The sequence below is a fragment of the Urocitellus parryii genome, unplaced genomic scaffold (genome assembly GCF_045843805.1).
Source record: "Urocitellus parryii isolate mUroPar1 unplaced genomic scaffold, mUroPar1.hap1 Scaffold_40, whole genome shotgun sequence".
NCBI classification, from domain to species: domain Eukaryota; kingdom Metazoa; phylum Chordata; class Mammalia; order Rodentia; family Sciuridae; genus Urocitellus; species Urocitellus parryii.
The window spans coordinates 2,549,390-2,563,019 of NW_027553586.1; positions in this window are offsets into that span (position 1 = coordinate 2,549,390).

Below are 13,630 nucleotides of genomic sequence, written 5' to 3' on the forward strand. Positions count from 1 at the left end.
TATAGTTTTCTGATGGCAGGGGTAGTAGTAGCTGTCTTGATGATTGGATGCTTAACAGAGCATAAAAATTCAGCTTCAGATAGTTGCCAAGAGCAATTGCATAATTCACATGAAGCAAGTTTGCATCTAAGTAAGTCAATAGCATACATTGCTTAAATCACACTATACTGATTTCTAAAAAAAGCAATATCTAGTTTCCTCAATATGCAAAGGCTATACAAACATAAGTGTGAATGGACACTTGTTTTCTCAGAATAACCAAAAGCAAACCTAATTTCCATGGTAAGGTGTACTCAAGATCTAAGAAATAGAGGCAATTAGACTTTTTCCAAGTTTCACATGGGAATGAAGGTGTCATCCAAATGTCTAGGACACAGGACACTTTTAGCTGTAGTTCAGATCAGATTCCTTCCCAGGCTTGCAAGTGGTGTTAATTTTTGAGAAAGGCTATGTGATGCTAAATAAAACCCTACACTGGGAGTTTGTGAGAGCAAGGCTTTCTTTCTAGTTACTTTGCTAATTGCCCACATGATTTTTTTAGCCTACCTGTATCCTATTTTTTGTTTTTCTATTTTTACACTTCATAGTTGAAAATGTATGGTCTCTGATATCTTCAGTTTCCCATGTTTTATAAATATATTTCTACTTCATTAATTTTAGCAAAATCAATATTTGAATTAAAGATTATTTTAGATAATAAGTTTTCATGTGAATCACTTGTTTAGAACTCGAAATGTTTTCTTTTTTTTTTAAAGAGAGAATGAGAGAGGAGAGAGAGAGAGAGAGAGAGAGAGAGAGAGAGAGAGAGAGAGAGAGAATTTTTTTATTTTTTAGTTCTCGGCGGACACAACATCTTTGTTGGTATGTGGTGCTGAGGATCGAACCGGGGCCGCACGCATGCCAGGCGAGCGCGCTACCGCTTGAGCCACATCCCCAGCCCTCGAAATATGTTTTCATTAATAGAAGAATAGAGTTCAAGGCGATTTTTCCTCCTCAAACAACAAGCATTAATAAAGTTCATAGTGAGAAGAACTATAATTTAGAAGGTACCATTATTTAATATTACCCACATAATTAATACATTAATAATTTAATATACTATCCATTTAATAAAACCATAATTTAATATTATCCATTTGAACTGATAATGGAGACACTAAGAATAAAACAGGAGTTTGATATTAAGTAATTGGAAAGAAACTCTGAGAAGGGGAACATCAGCCAGAAATAAATCTGAAAAAAGAGCTTCAATTGTGAAGGATAAAGATGGGATGAAATCTGAGGAATTCCATTGTAAGAGATCTAAAGCATAAGCAGCATTTTCTAAAAGGGAACATTTCTTGAGATTAGCTGATCTGCACAAATTAGATGTCATGATATTATACACAGGATATATAAAAGTTCTTAACCACACTGCATAACCATACTACACCATGGTTTGAAAATGTAATATATTCATAAAATAAATCTTATCCTACAGTAGGCCATACATAAAAATCTGCTAAATCAAATTGATTTCACTCAAGTTTCATGGAATATACACTAAGTGTAGGAGATTTTACAAGATTTTGATTTCAAAGATAGTACAGACCATCCATTGCTTTCAAGACACTAATTCAAAACACATCAAAACATATACTAGAGTTATAGGAGAGATAATAACAATGAATGCTTTTAGTGTGAGATTAATTAATTTTGTCTAAGATACTGGAGACTAACAGGATCATATTTTTCAGTAAGAAGCTGACCATATGGTAGGTGAAGGAAAGCCTTGGATGCATATGGATATTAAAGAGTAAACATTCCATTATGGGATCTACAAAGAACAGTTGCAGGTAATTTTTAAGGAGGGTGGTAAAAAGAAATGAATCTGAAAACAGTTATTCTAATCAAGAAAATGTATGAGATGTTATGGAGTATGGACTTATTTGTGGTTAGTGGGGAATCATTTAAACACATTAGATATGAAAGTTACATTACTGAGATTTTCTTTTATAAACATTAGTCCAGAAGCATGTGGCATAAGAATGAGGAGACAGTCAGTAGGCTCTTGTAATTATCTAGGATAGAGTTTGTGAATACAGACTGAGAGAACAGTAATGCCTGAAAATAGAGGAGATTCAAAATTATTTAATTTTATGATTTGGTGTAATGAAATGTCATATATTTGAAAAATAGTGTACATTTTGAGTGAGCTAATATAGGTAAAAGATGCAGCTTATGTACAAACTGGTGAGTATAATGTAGATATTGTATAGGGATTAAATTTGTGTTTACTCTGTTGTCTGCTAAACTAGCCAATGAGCAGTGCAGAAGATACACATGAGCTCAAAGAGACCAACGTATAAACATAACTTTCCCTTATTCTTTGTAAAGGCCTACCCAAGTTGTGATAATATCAAATTAAATGGACTTGAAAATCCAACATTTAAAGACTTCAGAACCCCAAGCGTAATGATTTCTATATGAGTGATGAGAAGGAGAGAAAAAGTACTTACAAGTACAAATCCTGGATGTATAAGGAAATTTTTGCTGAACTGAGAAAAACTCTTCTGTTTTATTTGTTACTGAATTATTATGCCTGTGACAGGCCTAACATGCCTATAAAATACCATGTGGTATATATTTTGGTAAGTTTAGCTAGACGCATTTTTCCATTTTTAGGCAGAGAAAGAGATAAATGTGAATCTTTTATATTCAGTCTCTCCATGATCTTACATTCCACACATCGGAGCACATCTAAGTATAAAGGATATCATATATTATACTTCCTTAATATAAAATATTTTGTAGCTGCATTGCAGAAATCTGTCTTGTGCTTCATATCACAAAAAACTGAACTGGATTATTCAAAGTATGCATAAATTACCAGACAAAAGTCATTGTACAATAAAAAGAGAGAAGTGTCAAAGGGAAGAATTCATGTCACTTTAGTTGGTGATAACCCAGAATTTCAATTACTTCTACATTTATGCTAATAAGAATTGATAAATGACTTAAGAAGGCCAACAATCTATGGAGAAAACTCAAGGATATGAGTTCAATAGAAAATCAAGCAAGATCAGCCCTGTTAGTAAAGTCAGAGCACATATGTTAACAACAGAAGGAATAGTTAGAAATGTGTGATTGTGAGAAAATAAAATTAGATATGAAATAGTTTTAGTTGTAAAAAGGAAATAGAACTGATATATACTTACGAGGACTAACTCGGGTAAAGACTGCACTGGAAGAAATCAAGTTTTACAATTATTCTCCGTGTTTCTGCTACAATGTGAACAGAAATTAAAGAAGATAATAATAATACAGTATGTGATAATTTTAATTAAATTTAATCCAATTGTCAAAATGACACCTTTATGTCTTTTATCAGTCAAGTTAAGAACAGCATCAAGGACATGCAGTGAATTTTTTGTGTGTGGGAAAAATTTTTAATAAGCAGGACAGGGAAAGAGAGAGAGATAAGTTCTTTTACGAGGAAGGCAATCAAATATTACATAAATAGACTCAAGGGATAAATAATTTGCAAAAGTTACAGGAACAAAATTTGTTCTTAGTACTTTTATACTTGTATTTTAGTACTTTCATACTTTTGGCCTTTTTCTGACAAGGGCACATTAGCACAGAACACTTTAGCTTCTTATTTAAGTAGAAAAAAGCATTGGCTTTCAAATTCTTTATACTCTGGAGCTCTTTAAGTATCTGCTTGTTTTATAAATATGGGTTGAAATGCCTGACAGTTTTTAGTTCTTATTTCACATAGTGTTACCCCAGACACCTTTTTTCTGTGAATATCAACCAAAGGTATCTACTGTAGAAGATTAAAATAAACCTGTCCTTAAATTAAAAATAAAAAAAATAGCATCAGCATGACCTATTATGTGAAAATTGTTCCAAAGAAATAGAAAACATTTCTATAAACAGAGGGGAAAGATTCATATCTGTCTGGAAATAAGAAATTCCTTGAATAGTAGATTTTGTACAAATGAGGAAGGATGGGTAAAATAGGGATAAAGTTGACATTTCAGGGAGAGTGTCTTAGCAAAAGAAACTACATAATAAAAATAATAGAAAATTAAATAATAGAAAATTATACTATAAGATAGGCATATTTTAGGAATTAAGTTTGATTAGAGGATAGGTTATGTGGCACGAATGGGCAGTCAAGTCAGTGAGAAGCAAATTTGAAGAGGTAGTGCCTATACTACTTTAATAAGAGATTTAGCAAAATTGGGTTTATTCTTAGTAGGGAAGTGAGATAAAAGAACAACAAATTGAGTATTGATGGGTATCATTGCCTCTTTGTGTGTTGTTCTGTATCATGCTCATGACCACCGTGAGGTAAGGCTGTTGATAGTGAGGCTCTCGTTAGTTGCCCAGTGGGTATACTCTACCAGGAGTAGAACTGGCATCTGGCCCCTGTGAACCCCCAGGACTAGCTCCAAACCTCCAGTTCCCCAAAGGTTAGCATATGATACTCTGACATTCTCAAATTGCTTTGAGATTTGGACCCAAAATACTTTAGAGCAGAGGAAGCATGACTGCCCTTAGTGGGCAGTTTGCAAAGTGACCTTACATAAAGTTTCACTTTCACTCAAGATAATTGTTCACAATTACTATTTCTGATGGAGAACACAAAGAGCAGAGTAAAGGCTCAGATTTCCCAGCTTAATTTTGAATGGAATGTCAATCTATCTAACACAGAACTAGCAGATGCTTTTACTGTTGCACTGCTGCCTTAAAAATACAAAGAATTGCTTGGTAGCCATGAACTTTTATCGTTGCAAAGAGGAGGCTCATTCAATAATACTGCATATCACTATTGAGATCCTGATGCATCCTTGACCATGTGAAACTTCTTGTTAGATATCGTCTTGCTCTTTACTATGGTCAGCTCAGGAGGATACAATAGATTGTAGGAAATCTCAGACAACACTAAATTTTCTAAATTCATGTAAATCTCAATGAAGACTCTCAATATTTCCTTGGGAAAAAAAGATCTCTCTCTCTCTCTCTCTCTCTCTCTCTCTCTCTCTCTCTCTCTCTATCACACACACACACACACACACACACACACACATTATATATACATGTTTAGATATAGAGAGGCATTTTTTAACAAAAAGATGGGATTGTCACAAAACACAAAAGGCATGTATTTCAACTAATCCAAAGCAAGGAACGCTAGTAATAGAGCAGGAGAAAGCTGTATAGGTTGAGGAGAAGATCACAAGGTAGGAGTCCTCTATTGATTATTGGTCCACCCTCCCACTTAGACATGTATGATGCACATTACAGGGTGCTTCATTTCAGGAATGATGGGACAGGTTTTATATCATGTGTTGAGTACTTTTCCCTGAGGAAATGATTTTCATTAATTTAAATTTTTCTGTCTAGTTCAAAAGAACTATTTTTTTCATATTTGACATAAAACACTACAATTAGAAAGTGAAGTCACAAATAGTTGTTCTATAAAGCATGGATTATTTTTACTTTATGTCTTAGCAAACTTTGAGTTTTTAGAATTATTATGTGGATTCTACATAATAATTTTTTTTGTGTGTGTGTGTGGTCTTTGGGTCAAATCCACAGTCTTATGCTGATGGACAAGTGCTTTACCACTGAGCTACATCCCTGTTCCATAAGACCAGATTATTTAAAAACATAGTTCAATCCCATCCAGTGTTTAATATCATGTTTTTTTATTTTCATGTTTATCTTTGAACAATTTTTATCATATATTATAATATGAAGGTTTTTATTCCTAACATTTGTGCCAGGGACCAAAAGGGAGTTCTCCTTCAAAGAATAGCCTGACAGTTACAAGAAACAGCCCCCTAGGAGACATCTCGCCTGGGAGACACCCTGCAGCCATCCATCTCCCTGAGACATCCTGCGGCCATCTGTCTTCCTGAAACATCCTGTGCTATCTCACCTTGTGAAGACTTCTAGCAACTGCCGATAAGAGAGCTCCCCCCATCCCCAGCCCATAAATACCCCTGTGTGAACAATAAAAGTTTGCAGCTTGATCAGAACTTTTGTCTTGCTGTCACCCTTCGTGTCTCTTGTCCCTTCATTCCTCCCCATCTAGGTTCGCTGCCCACGTTGATGTGTCCTGCCGGTCGGGGCATCCCATAAAGATGGAAAAAAAACATACTCAAAAGTTTGGCTGAGATCCAAGTTATAAGTCTTCATGGAATAGTACAAGGATAGGGCAACTAATTTGCAGGAAATAAGTCACCAATGTCCAGGTAAATACAAATAGATATATGACCAAAAGAAACACGAACTCACTGAGTAATTCTACTAAAAGGAGTTGCAACTGGAAACCATGGAAATTTTTAAATAGGCAAGAGCTGCTCTAGGACACCACAACAAAAATGCAAATTATCAGTTTCTGTCATATAGTTTAGACATTTTGTAGTGTACCTGGGACATTTTTAGCATTGAAACCATGTAGGACTCAAAAATTCTTGCAGTAGGAAAAGCATGAGAAAAATTTGGAATCTAAAAATTTCATGTCTTGAAAAATAGGAAAATTCAGTTCAGTTAGAGTATATCTTAAAGCTTAACCTCTGAACATATAAATAATGTTCAAGACAATTTTTTTCCAGACAAAACAAAGCAAGGCCAACCAGGAAAACAATTATTCTTATTCAGAAACCAAACGAAAGATTTAACCCCTAATGTTTCTAACAAGAAAGCATCAAGGCTTCCCCAAGGTGAGGAAATCAAGGTCCATAAAACCAACTAAGAAGCCCCAGAGGTCCCTAGAAATAATACTTGGTGTATGGTCCAATCAAGATTAGGGAATTTTCCAGTTGGATGGCAGAACATTTTCTTAGAGAGCAACTTTCTGACTTATGTTTGAAAAGATTGAGGATGATGTGACTGAAATAAATGATGTCACTTTCTCAATAGCAAAGTAAAGGTTTGTCAGGAAGGTAAGCCAGCGCTGGGGCGAAGGCTCTGGGCTTTGTTCCAGGAGAACATGATCATATGCCAGCTAACTCAAAGGGATTCAGAATAGGTTTCCTGGTACATTTTTAAAAACTTTTCATGTTCAAAAGAAAGAGATACAGTAAACCACACAAAATAAAGGTAGAACTTAGTAAATTACTACAAGGCACTCCAGGAATCATGACCCTTGTCAAGAAATAGAACACTGCTAGCTGCCCTGAAGCCCCCCAGGGCCCGTCCCAATCCTACTTTGCCCTGCTCCATGGATTATCATCTAATCATGTAGCCCACAGATGTTAGTTGTTTCTTCTTCTTCTTCTTCTTCTTCTTCTTCTTCTTCTTCTTCTTCTTCTTCTTCTTCTTCTTCTTCTTCTCCTCCTCCTTCTTCTCCTTCTCCTTCTCCTTCTCCTCCTCCTCCTCCTCCTCCTCCTCCTCCTCCTCCTCCTCCTTCTTCTTCCTCTTCGTCTTTGTCTTCCTCCTCTTCTTTTTAAATATTTTTAGTTGTCAGTTGACCTTTGTTTTATTTATTTATCTGCAGTGCTGAGAATCAAACCCAGTGCCTCACACATGGTAGGCAAGTGCTCTGCCACTGAGCCACAACTCTAGCTCCTCTAATTCATTCTTAAAAATAGAACTTTCAAAGTGGATTCCAAGCCTGGCATGGTGGTGCACACCTGTAATACCAGGAGCTTGGGAAGCTGAGGCAGGAGAATCACGCCACCCCCAGCAACTTAGCAAAGCACTTAGCAACTCAATGAGACCCTGTCTCTAAATAAAATATAAAAAGGGATGGAGATATAATTAAGTGGTTAAGCACTCCTGGGTTCAATTCTCAGTACCAACAACAACAACAAAAAGTAGATTCCACATCTCTCCAAAGGGTTAGGAACTGGTGGTCCCAGCACCCTAGTATCCTCTTATGTTTCTAATCCAGACCTGACTTTTAATGCTACCTTTAAGTTTTTAAGTCTGTAGTCTGGAGATCCCATCTTGAAAATGGCAATCTCCCAACAACAATTTTTGCTGAGCCACTGGGGTGGGGCTGGTGGGAGGTCAGATCTAGAAAGAAGGCAAGGACAGAGACATTTTACTGGTAGAAAAAGAAGATTGTGTGTGATAGCCCCTTTCAGAAGAAGTGTCAATTAAGAAAGTGGTTGGTGATGTTAGGTGCTCTAATATATACAGAAAGTATTTTTCTCTTGTCAAATTAACTGCTTACAAAAAACTTAATGTTACAGTTCTCTCAGGACCCTACTTGATGAAATTCACACCTGGCCAACTCTGAGGCAATTGAAACATCAAAATATATAATGATGGTGATGGATTATAGTCCATGGAATAAAATAAGAATCTGTGAGTACACACTAATGTCAATGAAGGAATAAATGGATAAATAGAGGAAGAAAAATCTGTTCATTACAGTGGAATATAAACACTGATGATAATTATATCATATGTAAATTATGAGTGAAGTTTGATGATGCATGCATGGCATCTCTGCCTACTATGTGTTTACAAAGGGGAAAACAGTCCATCCACAGTGGAGGAAACAAGAACTACCTTAACCAATCGAGCAAAGATAACTTCACCAGTATTGGTGCAAACCAACACCATGCACACTTCCCCCTTTCTCCCCACTATTACACACTAAGGGTGCAATATTGCTTTGGTGCACTCTGAAAGTTCCTTTATCTACCTCACCTGATCATCCAAAAGAAGAGCACAATAATTGTCTTCAGTCCTTTTACAAAAATATTAACCAGAAAAAACTAAACACATATGGTGGGTATAAAGATTAAAGTCTGTCAACACACTTGGGCAGACTTCTGTCACACTGCATTGTCCTCTACTTTGGACCCACAGAGAATCATTTACAACCCATTGTCTGTTCTGCAGGGCCAAGGGACTAGGTCCCAGGATATTGCATGTTCTCTAAGCCCATGGATTTTTAAAGATGTTTCACTATCACCCATTCTTCACCTCCATCACCTTATATACCAGAACAAGGGGAGTATATAAGTTTCTGAATAATGGAAAGTTTCTGAATAATGGACGAGTTGTTTATCTCATTCCTGTGATTTTTCTCCTTTTGTAAGTTAACAAGTTTGCATGCCTTTTCTCCTATTTAATCTGTCTTTTTCTGTTTATTTCAGTGAAATTTCAAAGAGGAGAGAGAAAATTTTCCTTCACCTTACACTAGCCTATGTTATTAAAAAAATGTCAAGGTTTAGGAAGACAAAGAAAGGCCGAGGACCTATTTAAGACAAGTGGAGTGTGAAAATAAAAAGGAAAATCAGGTGAAAGCAACACCAGAAGAGTTTTTGAAAATGGAGTGGAGGGAAGGCTGGGGTTGTAGCTTAGTAGTAGAGCTTGCCTAGCATGGGAAGTCCAGGGTTCAGTCCCGAGTACTGCAAAACACACGAGTTTGCACACACCATTAAGGAAGTAGCACTCATGTGCATCTCCAGATTATGCCTGAGAACCTGGGAATGTGAATTTTGGCCACCTCCACTCTTTGAGTGCAGGCATCTGAAATGACCAGATAATTATATCATGTTCAGAGACTCAAGATGTGGGTTAAGAGGTTATTGAGCTCTAGTTTCACAGATATTCTTACTAAGCACATTGTTCTTTTCTCTATCTTCTACCTATCTAACAGCGCCCGTTCTTTCCCAGTATTCAATAGAAGTTTCGTGTGTAAAATTTTTTTGCCATTGTGTCATAATTCAGAACTGTTTGCCCAGGAAAGCTCCTTGCTTCCCCTACTTCTTTGAAACCATGATTTAGAACTGTCTGAGCTGTTTTCCAAATTGCAGATTCTAAGATCCAAAATAAAGTATTCTTTAGTTTCTGGTTTTGAATTGATAGACTAGAAGCATGACAACTACATGCAACGTATGATCCTGAAGGTGAACAGGGGAAGCCAGAAATATCACTGGGGCAGTTGTTGAGATTTTAATAGAGACTGTATTGCATTGTATTAATGTTAGATTTCCCAATTTGGATAATTTCACTGTGTTTGTATAAGAGAATATCCTTGTGTTTTTAAAGAAAATACACACTGAAGTATTTAGGAGCAAATGATTAAAATATCTTCAAACTACTCTAAAGTAGCTCAGGGAGTGTGGGGGAGGAGGGGGAGAGCATATTTGCATGCATGGGGCAGTGGAGAGAATATGATATATCAAATGGTGGAATACTAAAAATGTCCTCATACTATTCTTGGAATTTTTCTGTAAGTTTGGAACAGCATCAAAACTAAAAGTTATAAACAATGCTACAATGCCTGCGAATTTCTACTCCTGCAGAGCCTCAGATATCATGGAAATTCAAAGTTGTTTCTTTTTCCAGAGCAATCAGCAATTCAGAAGTTATTTTCCTTAACATTAAAAAATAGGGACTATGGAATAAAACCTCCAATATGAGAGAAGTGATAGGACTATAGCAATTTTACTGAGTGTTGACATAATATCAAGATTTCATTATTATTTTTAGATTAGCTTCTAATCCTCTCTCTTTATCCAAACTCTTAATTTCAGGGAAATTTTTATTATATAAAAATGTTGAAGTGGGAAATAGGAAGTCATGAGTTGGTGTCTTAGAAAAAATTCATGTAGAACACAGGGGATAGCTGTGATTCTAATTGTTAAGATTAACACTTAAATATTTTCAGTAAAAAATTCCTCCTAAGGAACAGTATCTGCAACATTTAGAGAATTTCAAAGTCTGGAACTCTCTTCATTTCTGTCCCTGGATCTTCCTACCATCAATGTTTTGCTAAAGAGCACATTTTCCAGGTCAACTATTTGGACTCTCTAGTTGTTTCAGAATAAACCATTACCCTGTGGAGGTATTGGTCAGCATCTGCTCATCTGATTATTTTAGAACATGAAGTATTTTTGGAAGATGCTGATCCTGGTGGCCAATGGAGCAGCACTCATGAACTCCCAGGATCTGTGAGTGATGGAGGGACTTAAAGATCATCCAATCCCATGCTATCATTTGTTGGCAAAAGAAAACATTCGATATTTTCTTCTTTTACCCAAACCTGAAACAGGCAGATGGTGGAAAGAGCCCGATCTGTTATAGATTCCTGAGCACTAGTGGCTATCAATGTATTTTGCAATCTTGATCAAAGGCCCCATTTACCTTCCCCATGAAACGCTGAACAAACATGGGCTGCTATGTAGAGCAAAGGGATAATAGAGGATCAAACCCAAGCCTCATGCAAGCTAGGCAACCTCTGTACCATTAAGTTGCATCCCCAGTCCTGCTTTTTAAATTAATTCAAATCATATCAGTGGAAGGGGGACTGGGTCCTCTAATAGTTATGATGGCTTAGATGAGAAGAGTGAAAATATATTTTATTTGACAATTTTTTAGATGTAAACTTTAAATGTTGAAGTAATTTGAAAGGCCAAAGGTTCAATAATATGAAGGAACTTAAGTTTCACCAGTTTTTTGGACATCAAGGGGCTTTAAGGGAATATCAGCTCCAACTCTAAGTTAATCAGTCTAATTTTCTGGTTTCTAATTAAAAACAGTTGTACAATCTCTTAAGACTTCAGTGAGAATTAAATGCAAGTAGAGAATTATGTAAAAGAACTGATGTTCCTTGTCCTTGTCCTTCTAATCCAAATTTATACTATTAAACAAAAAAGATTTAGAAGCGTTAATGTTAAAATTGATTTGTTGATATATCTTTATATTGGAACAAATACTAGCCAAAAAATAACTTACCAGTTTACAATGCTCTCAAAGCCAAACAAAATATCATGGCATGTTAATTCTAAATTTTGTAGAATCTTATTCATAACTATAGTTATAAAAACTTAAAAAAAATCTGTATGGGAGATGAAAACATTTATTGCCTATTTTTTGAATAGTTTTATCTGGATGCAATGCTTTTTTCCCTATTGCCTGAGTGACATAGTTGATTGTATGAGAAGAATGGATATCCCATTCCCTCATCCCTCAAGAGAGCTCATGTGCCTTGCCTTCTAACTTCAGTTTGACTGGAGATAAATTGCCAAGACATAGGGCCTTACCTGCTTAATGATATTCTTCTGTGTGGGGCTGTTCAAGGCTCTAGAGCTTAGACTGGGGTGTACCTCAAGGGTAGCACTGAGGAAACTTGGTCAAATGTACATCTTGAGTTAGCTCTACCCCACAGGAGTCTGAAAAACTCCATGTGTTATTGGGCTTACGGTATGCTAAGGAAGTGTCTGTGGCCTGACTCCAAGCTTGTCAGGAAATAGCCAAGAGATATCCACCCCTGCTTACTGAATTCTAAGGCATGAGAGTGCAAAACCTCACAGGGCCTCCCTCTCAAAGATGCTAGGATATGGACAGCCTTTCTCTAAGTATGGTAAGCTAGGGAAGCCTCCTCGACTTGTTTTTCTCCCTCAGCCCCCATGTGCCCTGCCAGTACCCATTCATTCAACTTATCTAAGGGATTCATCCATTTCTCAGTGCCACTGCTCCAGCTGGGCCTTAACTGTTTCCTGCCTGCAGTAATCCAACAGCCTCCTAGAAGGTTTTCCTCTCTATGTGCCCACCATTCTACCCCTCATCACCTATTTTTTAAAGAGCTGCCCTAAGTGCTACTTTTAAAAATGAAAATATAATCATGTCCCTTCCTTCTTAAAAGGCTTCATTGGCTCCCTACTAACCTTTAAGATAATGCCTGAACTCCTCAGCGGTGCATGGACAGAATCTATTATCTAATTACTCCTTTAGTAATGACCTTTGGCCATTCTCATTCCTCTCGATGTAGTGGGATCCACCTCTCACTGTTTTCTTATCCATCCCCCCTCCCCCCCAGTTAATTCTTGAGAGCAGAGATTTTCCCCACCCCCCAACCCCAGATCAAATCCCTATGGCAAGGAGGCAGAATGTGCTGGGCATAAGCATAAATAAAAACCCAGAAAAGAGTCATTAGCACTTGATTTTAATTAAAATTAACAGTTCAGATGAAGACTGGACTAGAATAGTGTTTAATATCAACCTCTGAGAAATCACATTTATATAAAACAAATGAAACAGGCCAGGAGAAGTCCAAAAAAGGTACAGTTTACATTATTGCACGTGGATAAAATGCTATTTAGGGTAGCAAAATCCTCAGGCCAGAGGAGGAGGAAGAAAAGACAAATACAGAAGATAAACCTCTAGGAAGTATTTATTTTGCATTCTGAACTCTCCAGTGTCCTCAAAAGTATTTAGCACTTTGGACACATTCACTATGCTCTTGAAATAAAATGAGTGCAGTGACTTCAACATGTTTTAGTTACACTTACATTCTTTGTTCTAGACATGTGCACGTTCAATGTGTAGCTACCTCACATACTGGGACATCTGTAACACCAAAATTCCCAGTGCCCACAGTCATGGACAATAGGGGAAGGGAGTAAAGTACTATATTATACACATTTTAGGGAAAAATACTGTGGCTATTGTTAACCCTTTTGAGCACTCTTGATTTTGGTCATTTATATTGGAACATGTGAAGGAATAACATTGAATATGAAAGTAACTCCTAGGATGCTTCTAGAAAATAAAACACAATTTAAAAAGAGTTCCCTGCCACGTTCAGGAAGGTGGCAATTACTGTATATATAAGAAAAAGGGTGTATACTTATAGAAAAGATCAACTCCAGCTTACAAACAAATTATA